Below are 15,231 nucleotides of genomic sequence, written 5' to 3' on the forward strand. Positions count from 1 at the left end.
AATAAAAAATAAATAAATCAGTATTTGTTGAATCACTGTATTGTACACCTAGAAATAATATAACACTGTATGTTAAATATACTGGAATTTTAAATAAAAAGTAAAAGTTGATATTACTTTTTTTTTTTTAAGCAGAAGACTATTCTAAAAGAGAAATAACCACTAAATCCATGGGAAAACCTAATTAGGTCCTGGACTGGGAAAAACAAAACAAAACAAAAAACAAAAACAAAAACAAAACACTTCTGGGGAAATTAGAAGATATTTTTCAATGGACATCTAATTTTACAATTGGATGACACTATCAAACTGTTGGTACATTCTCTTGGGTGTGAGAATGGTTTGTGTTTATGTAGAATGGTCTTAAATTCTCAGGGGATACAGCTGAAGAAGTTAGGGGTGAAACATGATGTCTACAACTTACTTTCAAATGATTTAAGAAGACATACATACACACATATGAAGACAGACAATACGAATGTGAAAAAAATGTTAACAATTGTTGAATCTATGTGGAAAGTATATAGGTATTCATTGTACCATTCTTTCAACTTCTCTAGAGCTTTAACAATTTTCAAAATGAGATGTGTGGATGAAAATAGTCCAAGGACCACACTTATTTGCTTTAGGCTGGACCTTTAAAAAATCTCTACTTAATAAGCAGACTGTACTAGGGATGCCTGGGTGGCTCAGTTGGTTGAGCGTCTGATTTTTGATTCCAGCTCAGATCATGATCTCATGGTCTTGAGATCAAGCCCTGCTTTGGGCTCCGCACTGAGCATGGGAGCCTGCTTAGGATTCTCTCTCTCCCTCTTCTCTATGCCATTCCTCCACTTGCTCTCTCTCAAAATAAATTTTAAAAAACATTTTTTAAATAAGCAAATTGCACTAGTAAAATGACGCTATACTTTTTATTTTCTCCATCCCTCACTTATTACCCAGTCACATTAGATTTCCTTCAGTATTTCAAATGAATTTGAATTTCATGTGCCTTCCTATCTCAGGCCCTTCCCTTCCCTGGCTTCTACCTTTCCTTCAAATGCTTGCCAGGGGCACCTGGGTGGCTCAGTCGGTTAAGCGTCCAACTTCAGCTCAGGTCATGATCTCACCGTTCGTGAGTTCCAGCCCTGTGACAGGCTCTGTGCTGACAGCTCAGAGACTGGAGCCTGCTTCCGATTCTGTGTCTCACTCTCTCTCTGCACCTCCCCCACTTGTGCTCCGTCTCTTTCTCTCTCTCAAAAAAAGCCTTAAAATTTTTTTTTTAAGTTTTTTTTTTTCAAATGCTTGCCAAAATTAATAATTTGTTCAATTATCTATCCCACTATCTGCCTCCCACAAAGGATTGTAACATTCAGGAGGGTGAGGGTTTGTTTACCATCGTGTCTCCAGTCCCGGTGCAGGGCTTAGTACATAGTAGGCGCCCGATAAAATTTTTAAGAGAATGAAAGAATGAATTTAATAAGTCAACCAATGTGTCAACCGCTGTCACGAATGTCACTAGTGTTAGGGAAGCACCACTGCATCTTAGAACAGGTCGGTCTCTAAGGAACGGTTATCATTTTAGATCCAGTTCTGTTGATACTCCCTGGAGGTCTCCGCCGACCTGTTTCTCACTATCTCCATAATGGACCTCCACTTGGGAGTAGATAGAAAATCAAACAGACCGAGCACGCAGCCATTTAGGGGGGAAAGATGTTGTAAAGAACACGGTACATCCGTCAAGGACAAGGCAGGAAGCACTGCTCAAAGGCTCCTCCAATAACATGCTAGAGCTTGCTGCCGCATCTGGCATGTGGTGGATGTGGCGGGCTGATTAAGCAAGTGGCTTGTGATTTCTTTCCTTGGTTTTGCTGCTGTCAGTCATCAAGGAGTGAACGTTTTTTTTTCCTCTCCCAGGAGAGTAGCTAGATGCATTGGATACTAAAATCAGAATTTTTCTGTCCCTGTGGGGGCAGTTAATAAGCGCTTGTTTCTTGTAAAAAAAAAAAAAAAAAAGACACAGCAATTTGGAGTCTAGTGCCATGACAATACCTTTGTTTAGAAGCAGACATTTGCTATTAAAAGTGTAAGTTTATTGAGACGCTAACTAGACTGGGGAGAGGATGAAAGGCAGGCTTTGTGTTTTTCTGGATGGGGCAGGGGGATCCAGAAGGAAGACAGCTGCTCCCCTAGAAATAGGAAGAGACGTGGCAGGGATGGGGACATGAGTCATGCATATTCAGAGGGTCCGAGGTGGCAGAACTCCAGGTGACTTGTCCACTAGTATTTGGGAGGACTAAGTTTTAGCCCCTGCGGTGTGCCAATCTCTGAGGATAGCACCTAGGAAATCTGTGTTTAAGCAGTCCTCCAGACCCCCAAGTCAAAGAATCCAATTAAAAAATGTTAAAAAAAAAAAAAAAAAAAACGGGCAGAAGACCTGAACAGACATTTCTCCAAAGAAGACATCCAGATGGCCAGCAGACACAAGAAAAGATGCTCAACATCTCTCATTATCAGGGAAATGCAGATCAAGAGCACAAAGAGATGTCACTTCACTCCTGGCAGAATGGCTAAAATCAGCAACACAGGAAACAACAGGTGTGGGGATGTGGGGAAAAAGGAACCTTCATGCACTATCAGTGGGAACGCAAACTGGTGCAGCTATTGTGGAAAACAGTATGGAGATTCCTCGAAAAGTTAAAAATAGAACTACCCTACGATACGGCAATTGCACTACTAGGCATTTACCCAAAGAAAACAAAGACACTAATTCAAAGGGATACATGCACCCCGATGTTTAGAGCATCATCAACGATAGCCAAGTTATGGGAGGAGCCCAAATGTCCACTGATTGGTGAATGGATATAGATGTAGTGTACAAGGGAATATTACTCAGCCATAAAAAAAAACCACGGAAATGTTTCCACTTTCAATGACATGAATGGAGTCGGAGAATATAAGGCTAAATGACATAAGTCAGTCAGAGAAAGGCAAATACCATATGAATTCACTCATATGTGGAATTTAAGAAACAAAACAAATGAGGAAAAGGAAAAAAGAATGAGAGGGAAACTAAGAAACAGACTCTTAATGATAAGGAACAAACTGATGGCTACCAGAGGGGTGGTGGGTGGGAGGATGGGTGAAATAGGGATTGAGCACCAGGTGATTAAAATTAAAACTTAAAAAAAAAAAAAGAAGTTCCTCCAGATAATTCTTAAGCACACTCCAATTTGAGAAGCATTGATCCCATTGTATGATCCCATTGGGGCTTTTAAAAAATTGTATGTGTATATGTGTATATACACATTCATGCATACATTTTAAAAAATCGTATATTGGCAAACAAATCGAACAATACATTAAAAGAATTATTCACCATGAGCAGAGGGAGCCAAGATGACAGAACAGCATGAAAGTCTTTTTTGCGTCTCGTGTCCATGACATACAGCCAGATCAACACTAAACCATCCTGCACGCCTAGAAACTGATTTGAGGATTAACACAACAATCTGCACAACCTGAACCCCAGAACTCAGCAGGTGCATGGCGCGGAGAGGTGAACTGGGGGAGAGAAGGCGCAGAGGGCAGGGAGCCGTTTTTGCTTGTGAAGAGAGGATGGAGATGGGGGGGGAATACGGGAAAACCACTGCCCCCCCAAAAGCAGCTGGAGACAAAGTGGAAAAGTGGAGAGAGCCGCAGGGACAGAGCTAAAACGGGAGAAAGGGGAGGGCTTAAATTCCACTAAGACTCTATAAACAGGGGGAGCGCAGATGAAACCCCGCAGCTCGATACCTGGCGGTGCTCTGGTGGGAAGGGCGAGTCCGCAGGAGCAGAGTGGAGTCCGGGGGTCTTCGGGCCACGCGGGAGAGGCGGTTCCCCTGCCGGGAGGACACCTGGTAGAGGCTGTGTGCCCTCCCCGCCACAGGCCAAGGTGTCAGCGGACGCCGGAGAACAACCACACCCGCTGGTGCTGGAACAAGGCCGCTGGGTGTGAAGCCTGGCGCCAGAGATGTGTTGTGATTTTCCGGAATCCCTGAGGCGCTGCTGCTACACGATCGTCAACTTTTTCCGGGGCGGGCTGGCGCCCGGCTGCAGTCTCTGAGCAGCGGCGGCAGCCCGGTCGCTCAGACATTTCCGGGTGTGGCTGGCTCGGGGCCACCGCTCCATGAGACCCTCCCGCAAAGGGGCGAAGCGGGTCAAAGCCGCAGTCCCTCAGAAGTAAGCGCTGGGGGGAAAAACGGCCGCATCTGACATAAAACTCAAGATGGAAACGCCCCTGGCAACCCGAGGGCTTGCTCACGGAGGGTGTAAAAGCGGGGAGAGGGCGGAAGCCGAAGACAAAGGACGGTGCGCGATTGCTGCTTGGGAAGAACAGAGTTCTGACACCAGAGACCAGGAAGCTGGATGACGCCATTTTCAACGCTTCCGCGCATGCGCATACACACGTACAAGCGCCCAAACATCCACCCTAGTAAGCTGAGCAGCGCCATCTAGTGGAGAACGGAGCTGTTAACACTAAACCCCACCCAACTGGGCCAACCTCGCTCTTCAGCAACACAAATCTCTCCGCCTGCTTAGTTTATGGACTATAAAGCGCTTCCTAGTTTGAGTTCTAGGGGAAAATGAAGTAAATTCAATCGTATTTCAGTCCGTTTGCTGGTCCATCTATTCAATTTTCTTTTATTTTCCTTTTTTTCTCTTTTTCATTTCTTTTCTCTTTCTTGAATACAGAAAAAAATTTATTTTTATTTTCAATTTTTATTGCAAACATTTTTCTATAATTTTTTTCTACCATATTTTTTACGCTTGTGTCAATTTTTTTTCATTCTATTTTACTTCCATCATTTCATTTTATTCTACTTCAGTGTATCCCTTCTTTCAAATTTTCAAATGATTTCTTTTTTTTCTTTCCCCTTTTTTCTCTATCAAACACCTTTCAACACCCAGGCCAAAACACACCTAGGATCTAGCATCATTTATTTCATTTTGTCTGTGTGTGTGTGTCTGTTTTTAATTTTTTAATTTTGATTTTTAAAATTTTGATTTTTAATTTTAATTTTCTGACCTCAATAATTCCTATTATCCCTTCAACATGACAAAACGAAGGAATTCACCCCAAAAGAAAGAGCAGGAAGAAACAACAGCCAGGGACTTAACCAACACAGATACAAGCAAGATGTATGAACCACAATTTAGAATCATGATAATAAGATACTAGCTAGAGTCGAAAATAGATTAGAATCCCTTTCTGTGCAGATAAAAGAAGTAAAAGCCAGTCAGGATGAAATAAAAAATGCTATAACTGAGCTTCAATCTCAAATGGATGCTGCAGCGACAAGGATGGATGAGGCAGACCAGAGAATGAGCGATATAGAGGACAAACGTATGGAGAATAATGAAGCAGAAAAATAGAGGGAAACTAAGGCAAAAGAGCACAATTTAAGAATTAGAGAAATCGGTAACTCATTAAAAAGGAACATCAGAATGAAAGGGGTCCCAGAAGAGGAAGAGACAGAAAAAGGGGTGGAAGGGTTACATGAGCAAATCATAGCGGAAAACTTTCCTAACCTGGGGAAAGACACAGACATCAAAATCCAGGAAGCACGGAGGACTCCCATTAGATTCAACAAAAACCGACCATCAACAAGGCATATCATAGTCAAATTCACAAAATATTCAGGCAAGGAAAGAATCATGAAAGCAGCAAGGGGAAAAAAGTCCTTAACATATAAGGATGTCTTAACATATAAGGATGGAGAACCATCTATCATGCTAACGGTCAACAAAAGAAAGCCAGAGTAGCCATACTTATTTCAGACAATCTAGACTTTAAAATAAAGACTCTAATAAGAAATGAAGAAGGGGTCATAATTAAGGGGTCTATCCACCAAGAAGACCTAACAATTGTAAACATTTATGTGCCAAATGTGAGAGCACCTAAATATATAAATCAATCACAGACATAAAGAAACTCATTGATAATAATACCATAATAGTAGGGGACTTCAACACTCCACTCACAGCAATAGACAGATCATCTAATCAAAAAATCAACCAGGAAACAATGGCTTTGATTGACACACTGGACCAGATGGACTTAACAGATATATTCAGAACATTTCATCCTAAAGCATCAGAATACACTTTCTTCTCCAGTGCCCATGGAACATTCTCCAGAATAGACCACATACTGGGACACAAATCAGCCCTAAGAAGTACAAAAAGATCGAGATCATACTTGCATATTTTCAGACCACAACACTATGAAACTCAAAATCAACCACAAGAAAAAATTTGGAAAGGTAACAAAACTTGGAGACTAAAGAACAGCCTACTAAAGAATGAATGGGCTAACCAAGAAGTTAAAGAGGAAATTAAAAAGTACATGGAAGCCAATGAAAATGGTAACTCCACAGCCCTTTTAGGCCTTCCTAAAGAAGGAAGAGAGATCTCAGATACACAACCTAACCTTACACCTTAAAGATCTTGGAAAAGAACAGTGAATAAAACCCAATACCAGCAGAAGACAGGAGACAATAAAGAGTAGAGCAGAAATCAATGGTATTGAAACCAAAAAGCAGTAGAACAGATCAATAAAACCAGAAGCTGGTTCTTTGAAAGAATTAACAAAATTGATAAACCACAAGCCAGTTTGATCAAAAAGAAAAAGACCCAAATAAATAAAATCAAGAATGAAAGAGGAGAGATCACAACCAACACAGCAGAAATACAAACAAGAAGAAGATATTATGAGCAATTATACACCAATAAAATGGGTAATCTGGAAGAAATGGAAAAATTCCTACAAACATATACACTACCAAAACTGAAATAGGAAGAAATAGAAAATTTGAACAGACCCATAACCAGTAAAGAAATCGAATTAGCAATCAAAAATCTGCCAAAAAACAAGAGTCCAGGGCCAGATGGCTTTCCAGGGGAATTCTATCAAACATTTAAGGAAGCATTAACACCCATTCTCTTGAAGCTGTTCTAAAAAATGGAAATGGAAGGAAAACTTCCAAACTCTTTCTATGAAGCCAGCATTACCTTGATTCCAAAACCATACAGAGACCCCACTAAAAAGTAGAACTATAGGCCAATATCCCTGATGAACATGGATGCAAAAATCCTCAACAAGATACTAGCCAACCGGATCCAAAAATACATTAAAAAATTATTCACCACAACCAAGTGGGATTTATATCTGGGATGCAGGGCTGGCTCAATATCCACAAAACAATCAATGTGATTCATCACATCAATAAAATAAAGGATGAAAACCATATGATCCTCTCAATAGATGCAGAGAAAGCGTTTGACTAAATACAGCATCCCTTCTTGATAAAAACCCTCAAGAAAGTAGGGATAGAAGGATCATACCTCGAGATCATAAAAGCCATATATGAAAGACCCAATGCAAATATCATCCTCAATGGGGAAAAACTGAGAGCCCTCCCCCTAAGGTCAGGAACAAGACAGGGATATCCACTTTCACCACTGTTATTCAACATAGTATTGGAAGTCTTAGCTTCTGCAATCAAACGCAAAGAAATAAAAGGCATCCAAACCAGCCAGGAGGACATCAAACTTTCACTCTTCTCAGATGATATGATATTCTATATAGATAGCCCAAAAGATTCCACCAAAAAACTGCTAGAACTGATTCATGCATTCAGCAAAGTCACAGGATATAAAGTCAATGCACAGAAATCGGTTGCATTCCTATACACCAACAATGAAGCAACAGAAAGAAAAATCAAGGAATCAGTCCCATTTATAATTGCACCAAAAACCATACAATGCCTAGGAATAAATGTAACCAAAGAGGTGAAAAATCTATACACTGAAGACTATAGAAAACTTATGAAATAAAGTGAAGAAGACACAAAAAAATGGAAAAAGATTCCATGCTCCTGAATAGGAAGAACAAATGTTAAAATGTCAATACTACCCAAAGCAATCTACATATTCAATGCAATCCCTATCAAAATAACACCAGCATTCTTCACAGAGCTAGAATAAACAATCCTAAAATTTGTATAGAACCAGAAAAGACCCCGAATAGCCAAAGCAATCTTGAAAAAGACAAAGCAGGAAGCATCACAATCCCTGACTTCAAGCTGTACTTCAAAGCTGTAATCATCAAGACAGAATGGTACTGGCACAAAAACAGATCAATGGAACAGAATAAAGAACCCAGAAAATTGACCCACAAACGTATGGCCAACTAATCTTTGACAAAGCAGGAAAGAATATCCAATGGAATAAAGATAGTCTTTTCAGCAAGTGGTGCTGGGAAAACTGGACGGCGACATGCAGAGGAATGGACCTGGACCACTTTCTTACACCATACACAAAAATAAACTCAAAATGGATGAAAGACCTCAATGTAAGACAGGAAGCCATCAAAATCCTTGAGGAGAAAGCAGGCAAAAACCTCTTTGATCTTGGCCACAGCAACTTCTTACTCAACACGTCTCCGGAGACAAGGGAAACAAAAGCAAAAATGAACTACTGGGACCTCATCAAAATAAAAAGCTTCTGCACAGCGAAGGAAACAATCAGCAAAACTAAAACTCAACTGACAGAATGGGAGAGGATATTTGCAAATGACATATCAGATAAAGGGTTAGTATCCAAAATCTATAAAGAACTTATCAAACTCAACACCCAAAAAACAAATAATCCAGTGATGAAATGGGCGAAAGACATGAATAGACACTTCTCCAAGGAAGACATCCAGATGGCCAACCAACACATGCTCAACATCACTCATCATCAGGGAAAAATGCTCATCAGGGAAAAATCACTCATCATCAGGGAAATACAAATCAAAACCACAATGAGATACCACCTCACACCTGTCAGAATGGCTAACATTAACAACTCAGGCAACAACAGATGTTGGCAAGGATGTGGAGAAAAAGGATCTCTTTTGCACTGCTGGTGGGAATGCAAACTGGTGCAGCCACTCTGGAAAACAGTATGGAGGTTCCTCAAAAAACTAAAAATAGAACTACACTACGAACCAGCAATTGCACTGCTGGGTATTTATCCAAGGGATACAGGTGTGCTGTTTTGAAGGGACACATGCACCCCCATGTTTATAGCAGCACTATCAATAATAGCCAAAGTATGGAAAGAGCCCAAATGTCCGTCGATGGATGAATGGATAAAGAAGATGTATATATATAGATATACACACACACAATGGAGTATTACTCAGCAATCAAAAAGAATGAAATCTTGCCATTTGCAACTACGTGGATGGAACTGGAGGGTATTATGCTAAGCAAAGTTTGAGCCAGACAAAAACCATATGACTTCACTCATATGAGAACTTTAAGACACAGAACAGATGAACATGAGGGAAGGGAAGCAAAAATAATATAAAAACAGGGAGGGGGTCAAAACAGAGGAGACTCTTCAATATGGAGAACAAACAGAGGGTTACTGGAGGGGTTGTGGGAGGGGGGAATGGGCTAAATGGGTCAGGGGCACTAAGGAATCTACTCCTGAAATCATTGTTGCACTATATGCTAACTATATGGATGTAAATTAAAAAAAAATAATAAATTAAAATTAAAAAATAAATTAACTAATTTTAAAATAAAGTGGACAATCTATTCAAATGATGGAGACACCTCAGTGTTTACAAAAAAACTAGGCATCTCGTTTATGGGGAGATAAGAAGACCTGAGAAGTACAAGGAAATTGCCCTGTTCCCAGAACACAGCGCCTGTAAAGAGAATCGCCCTTCTCAGAAAAAGGCACGGTGTGGCTTCATGTTTCTGCTGCCTATACTGTTAAGATTCATTATTTACACTTTTACAGTCTAATGGACATCACTCCTGCCATAATTAACCAATATGCTAGTAGTCACTGAAGAATAAATTATAACAAAACTTCTAAGACTGCCTGCAAAGTAAGGGCAAGTAAAAAAAAAAAAAAAAAAATCTCTGCCACACCAGTAATTACTTGATACACTGAAATCTGCTACACTTGCGGCTGCTTTTCTTAGAAAGTTAACGTCAAGAGCTGAAAGTGTGCATCAAAACATTTCATTTCTGTCCCCAACCACTGTGACCTTGAGAAAGGTCGTTTACCATCTCTGGAGTTTCCCGGTATACAAACCAGAGATAGGAAGTCTCTCATGCAATGTACTGTGCTTAAATATTAAGTGGCAAACCAGAAAAGTATCCGTTTTTATCATTATTAACCTCCAAGGTATCCTTGTGGAGGCAGCAAAAAGAAGTAGACTGAAACTTTTAGGCCAATTAAAATTTCCTGAAGCACCATAAATTCATTGTAATTAGCAAGTGGATCAGCAGAAATAAAATTGTACCACTGATTACGGATTCCTTTAAGGGTAAGACATGAGCCAATCTTGTAATTGGGCTCCATGTAATAAAACTGGCAATGCTTTCTTTAAGCAATGCATTCAAGCACCTAGCTTTTAACATTATGATTTTTAGATTAAAGCAAGTTACGTAACTTCTGGACAGTCACGAAGACACTGGTACTGGTCTACTTACAGGGAGATTGAGAGACCACCTTTTCTATGCTAAGAATCATTAAGTCAAGATATTTTAGAAAATATCGAACTTGTTTTGAGAAAAGAGAGAGGTGGCAACAGTGAAGGGTGGTGGGCAACTGGCGAGCAACATTTGGGATTGGGTTCCTGGCGTTTGGGACAAAACGAGAAAAGTAGTAAGAGAGAAATGAAGAAGGCAGGTGAGAGACGGAAATGTCTTGTATATTTTCTCAGCCTATGCCACTGACGCTTGCTCTCATTTCTCTATGATTTTATATTTTGCATGTGTATAATTTTGTATACGATGTGTATATTGTAAAATAGCATATTGTTGGTTTAGATTTTTAATTTATGCAAATCATATCACAGTGTATCTATTTTTATACGATTTTTTGGGTTTTGCTTTGTTCTGTTTTCAATGATCGTTATATTTAATATCTAGAACAAAATCTCCCACTTTGCTCTTCCAAGTTGTCGTAGCTATCCTTTGTTCTTTGGTCTCCTAAATATAAATTTTAGCATCAGTTTGTCAGGCACCGTACACAATCTTCCTTTGCAATTCTGGTTGAAACTGCTTTTAACTTTATAAATTCATGTGGCAAAAGTTGAAATCTTGACGGTACTGATCCTCCCCAGCCACGACTATGGTGACCCTTCAGTCATTTCGGCCGTCTTCTGGGCCTCTAGTGGGGGTATCTGATATTTTATGGCTGCCCCAAAATATTTTGAAAACCCTTTCCCCATTTTAGGACTTCTCCCCCTTGTAAACCTCACTTTCCCAGGTAGAATCCAAAAGGTATTTCCTGGAAGCCCTTGCTCCTCCGATGTACACATAGAATCGACTTCAGTGGCAGGTACGTCCTTGAAGACAGAAGATGACGGTGCCCTGCAGTCTCCTACCAAAACGGTCGTGCGGGTACTTGCATTTCTCCACCTCCTGGTGGTCCCGCTCTCCAGTGGGGTTAGGTGACATCCAGTCACAGACACCAGCAGCGGCTGGGTTCCCGCTGAACCACTGGGTGCTGCCATTGTCAGTTACTCTTCTCGGCTTCTGCCACTGTGGCATCCTCCCTTGGCTCCCTCTTGGAAATCCTGCACGTTAACCACCAATAGGTTAACACATCTCTTTTCGCTTAACGCTAGTTAAGGGGGATCTGCAGTCAGCACCTGAACACAAGAGTTAGGAACCAGAAGCGGACTGCTGTGCGGGTGAACCTTAGAGGTGGATGTGCCTTCGCGGAAGTGATTGCGAATACGGTGGTGGAAGACCAGATACCCCAAGCTGGAAAGGTGGCGCGCCAAGGTGGCCCCGCGTGTCCTCGCGGTCACCCAGGCTCCCTGGAGCTCACTGTTCTCCCGGCGGAGGGCAGAGATGACCAGCGGCTGGGCCCAAGGACGGAGAGGGACGCACTGCAGAATACAGAAGACAGAAGCTCCAGAATAGTGGTCGAGGGAAGTGGGGGAGGGACGTGGACCCCAGAAATACCGTATGACGGTCGGGAAGCATCAAGGGCCTACTTGCAGTTACTGGCCACGAACTTTCTCGAAAACGATTGAGCATGGCAGTTTGCCCCGCTCACTTTTGGTAGTGTAGGTGCAGGCACCAGGAAGGCAAACAAGCTGCGTTTAGTCACAGGTGGGGTTTTACCAAGTGCACACGGCTAAGCAAGAGGACAGGGAGTTCAGGGAGACTGTGAAGGAATGTCCTAACAGGTGAGCATGGAATTCAAGCTGGGCGAAGGAGAAAGGACAGGCACGAAGGAAGTGAAGGACAGTCCGCACCGGGATTCTTAAGGGAATACACCGGAAGGAGATGGCACCGGCAGGGTATTTAAAGTGCTGAGGGCACCGTAAGATGTGCAGTGTTCGGTAGCAACAAGGTCTAGGATCTGATCAGAGGAGTGGCTGAGGTAAAATGGAGGACCAGAAAGGAAAGGAGAGGGTGAGGTACTGGAAAGATCAGCTATTGCAATCACCAGGAATTAAGAATAATGTTGAACAGGGGCGCCTGGGTGGCTCAGTCAGTTAAGCGTCTGCCTCTTGATTTCGGCTCAGGCCGTGGTCTCACAGTTCATGGGACTGAGCCCCACACCCCACACCACGCTCCAAGCTGAGAACGAGGAGCCTGCTTGGGATTCTCTACCTCTCCCTCCCTCTCTCAAAATAAACTTGAAGAAAAAAAAAAGAAGAAGAACATTGAAGAGAACGACAGCAGGCCAGCAGCTAAAAGCTTCCAGGAATAATGGCATGGGACCCAGAAGCCCAGCAGTACAGCCTGATGACATGAGATTCAAAGGTGGTTTTTAGGAGAGCAGAGGGGCGAAGAATGGTCTGGAACGGGCAAAGAGAAACAAAGAGGATCCAGGGTATCCGGTATCAGCAGCGTCAAAGAAAAGGGGCCACCCTGTCAGGTTGGGGAAGCAGAATCCTCAAGGAACAGGCAGGTTTGGACCAGAGCACAAAGATACAAACAATGTTCTGAGAGGCTGAGCGTATGGGACATTTTGCTACCAGTGGATGGGCCGTTTCAGGGAACAGAGCAAAGGAAGGTTTTCAGGAGTTGAAGTAAGAGATGAAGACAACAGGGGGATGCACAGAGGCCTAGAGGACTAAATTTGCAAGAAGCGGCGCTATCCTGGGAGTTCAGGGCTCCTCGCGGCGACTGGGGGAAGCCTGTGGTGCGTGCGGAGATGGCCCCCGGGCTCAGGACTAGAAGGCTGGGGAACCGGAGGTTGGGGTATGGGTCTGGAGTCCTTCCTCGTTCCTGCCAGGACAGGCGTGGAGGCCTGAGGCTGGGTAACCTTACTCCAAGTGCCTGGTGCTCCCCCTTAACATGTGCTGATGAAGGCATGGAACCCTAGGCTTCAGTTCTGGAAAATCTTCCAGAAGCATTTCTTGTAGCATTTGTTTCTCTCTTCCTCTCTCTCTTAGCGCCTGTCAGGTCACTTACACTGCACCCCTCTTTGTGCTGCTTTCACCTCTTTTTTGCTATGCTTCCCTGGGTGATTTCCTTGACTGTATTTTCCAGTGCTTATTCTCAGTCTCATTTCTGGTATCAACGGTTAGTTTTCAAGAGGTCTTTTTCCATTCTCTGAATTTCCCTTTTTTGGAGCAAAAAGGTTTGCATCTGTTTCATAGATGCAAACCTCTTCTCCAAGCTTAGAATAAATTTGCTTCTTCCCACACAGTCTGTTCCAAGTGGGCTTTCTTTTTCCTTGCCCCGGCCTCTTTCACATCCTTGGCTATTTGTTTATATCTAAGAACGGAGCAATAAAAAGCTGGGTGGGGGGGCTGGGCACGGGGAACCTGGCTAAGAAGCTGTATGTGCACAGCTGGAATGTCTAAAGAGCCATTTCACTGAGGAGTCGGATATGTCAGGATCATCGCTCTTTCCTCTCCCAAAGAAAGTTCTTCTGATTTCCAGCTGAGAAGGTACACAAGTCCAGTGGGCAGCATTCTGGATGGAAGCAGGAGCAGAAGGCTAGAAGGGAGGGAGAAGCATTTGACATTCGGCATCGTACCCATGACCTCCAAAACTGTTTTACTGCTCCAGAGAATAGAGGGATGGGGCGACCTGAGAATCTTAGTGCTTTGTAAAGACTTAGCAGATTCTCCTGTTCTTGTAGCCCCACCAGCACCCTCCACCTCCACAGAAACGTGAATCTTCAATTCCCAAGTCGCTGTGGGAAATCTGCCACATAGGACGGCTGCTCGGCATCCCCCAGTGCGGCTGTTCAAAGTCACAACTCTTCACCCGCCTTCCAGCCTCCAAACTGTTGGCATCATATTTTCAACGTCCTTGTAAGTTTGTGCCTTTTCATTGTTAACCATTTACCGTTTTACTGGGGTTTCCGGAGGCCTTGGATGCTAACATGTCCAGCTACCATTTTCACTAAAAACTCTGCTGTGGATTTGATCTTTGCCAACTTTGATTTGGGTTTTCTGGGTCTGTTTTTCTTGTCTTTAGTTTTTGCTTAATTTGTTTCCCACCACCAAACACCATCCCCAGCTTTCTGAATTCAAGGCCTCAAACTCGTTTGCTAAAGAATGCATCCAAGCCTGCAAACACTGCTCTGAGCACCGCCTTTTGTCACATCCCAGACCCTGTTGTATACTGTTCTTACCATTGTTCAGTTCCTGATCGTTTCCAGCAGCCAGTCTGTGCTACCTTGAACCCAAGAGCTCCTTGGAGGGGAATTAACTCATAATACGAACATATTTCTTCATTACTTCAGCCAAGAAGCAAACAGCAAAAGGTAGCCAATGTCAACCCCTGCAAGCCTTTGGCAGGGGAGACTTCTAGAACGCCTCAGAGCCACCTCAGACATCTTTGCCTATTTCTTTCTTTCTTTCTTTCTTTCTTTCTTTCTTTCTTTCTTTCTTTCTTTCTTTCTTTCTTTCTCTCTTTCTCTTTCTCTCTTTCTCTCTTTCTCTCCCTCTTTCTCTATTTCTCTCTCTCTCTCTCTCTCTCTTTCTTTCTCTCCCTACTGGCCATATTTCAGTTGCTTTTCTCTCTTCTTCTAAACCAGCACCACCTGCCCTGCTTTTAGAGGTCTCTCTGTCTCTCTCTCGAAGATCCACTGTGAAATCAGGCAGTCTCCCCCAAACCCTGTATCAACATATCAACCTCCAAACAGCCCACAGCCATTTTCTGCTTAGAGCGTCTCTCTCAACGTATGTCTAGGCATCAGCTCAGATATCCAAAATTAGAA

General features: G+C 42.6%; 1 protein-coding gene across 2 annotated transcripts in view; it reads right to left on the reverse strand.

The window, feature by feature from the left end:
- The window catches only part of ZNF619 (zinc finger protein 619), a 190,278-nt gene that overhangs the window by 117,255 nt on the left and 57,792 nt on the right, over positions 1-15,231 (reverse strand). The gene's annotated exons all lie outside the window — the stretch shown is intronic.

The sequence above is a fragment of the Acinonyx jubatus genome, chromosome C2 (assembly GCF_027475565.1).
Source record: "Acinonyx jubatus isolate Ajub_Pintada_27869175 chromosome C2, VMU_Ajub_asm_v1.0, whole genome shotgun sequence".
In the NCBI taxonomy this organism is placed as follows: domain Eukaryota; kingdom Metazoa; phylum Chordata; class Mammalia; order Carnivora; family Felidae; genus Acinonyx; species Acinonyx jubatus.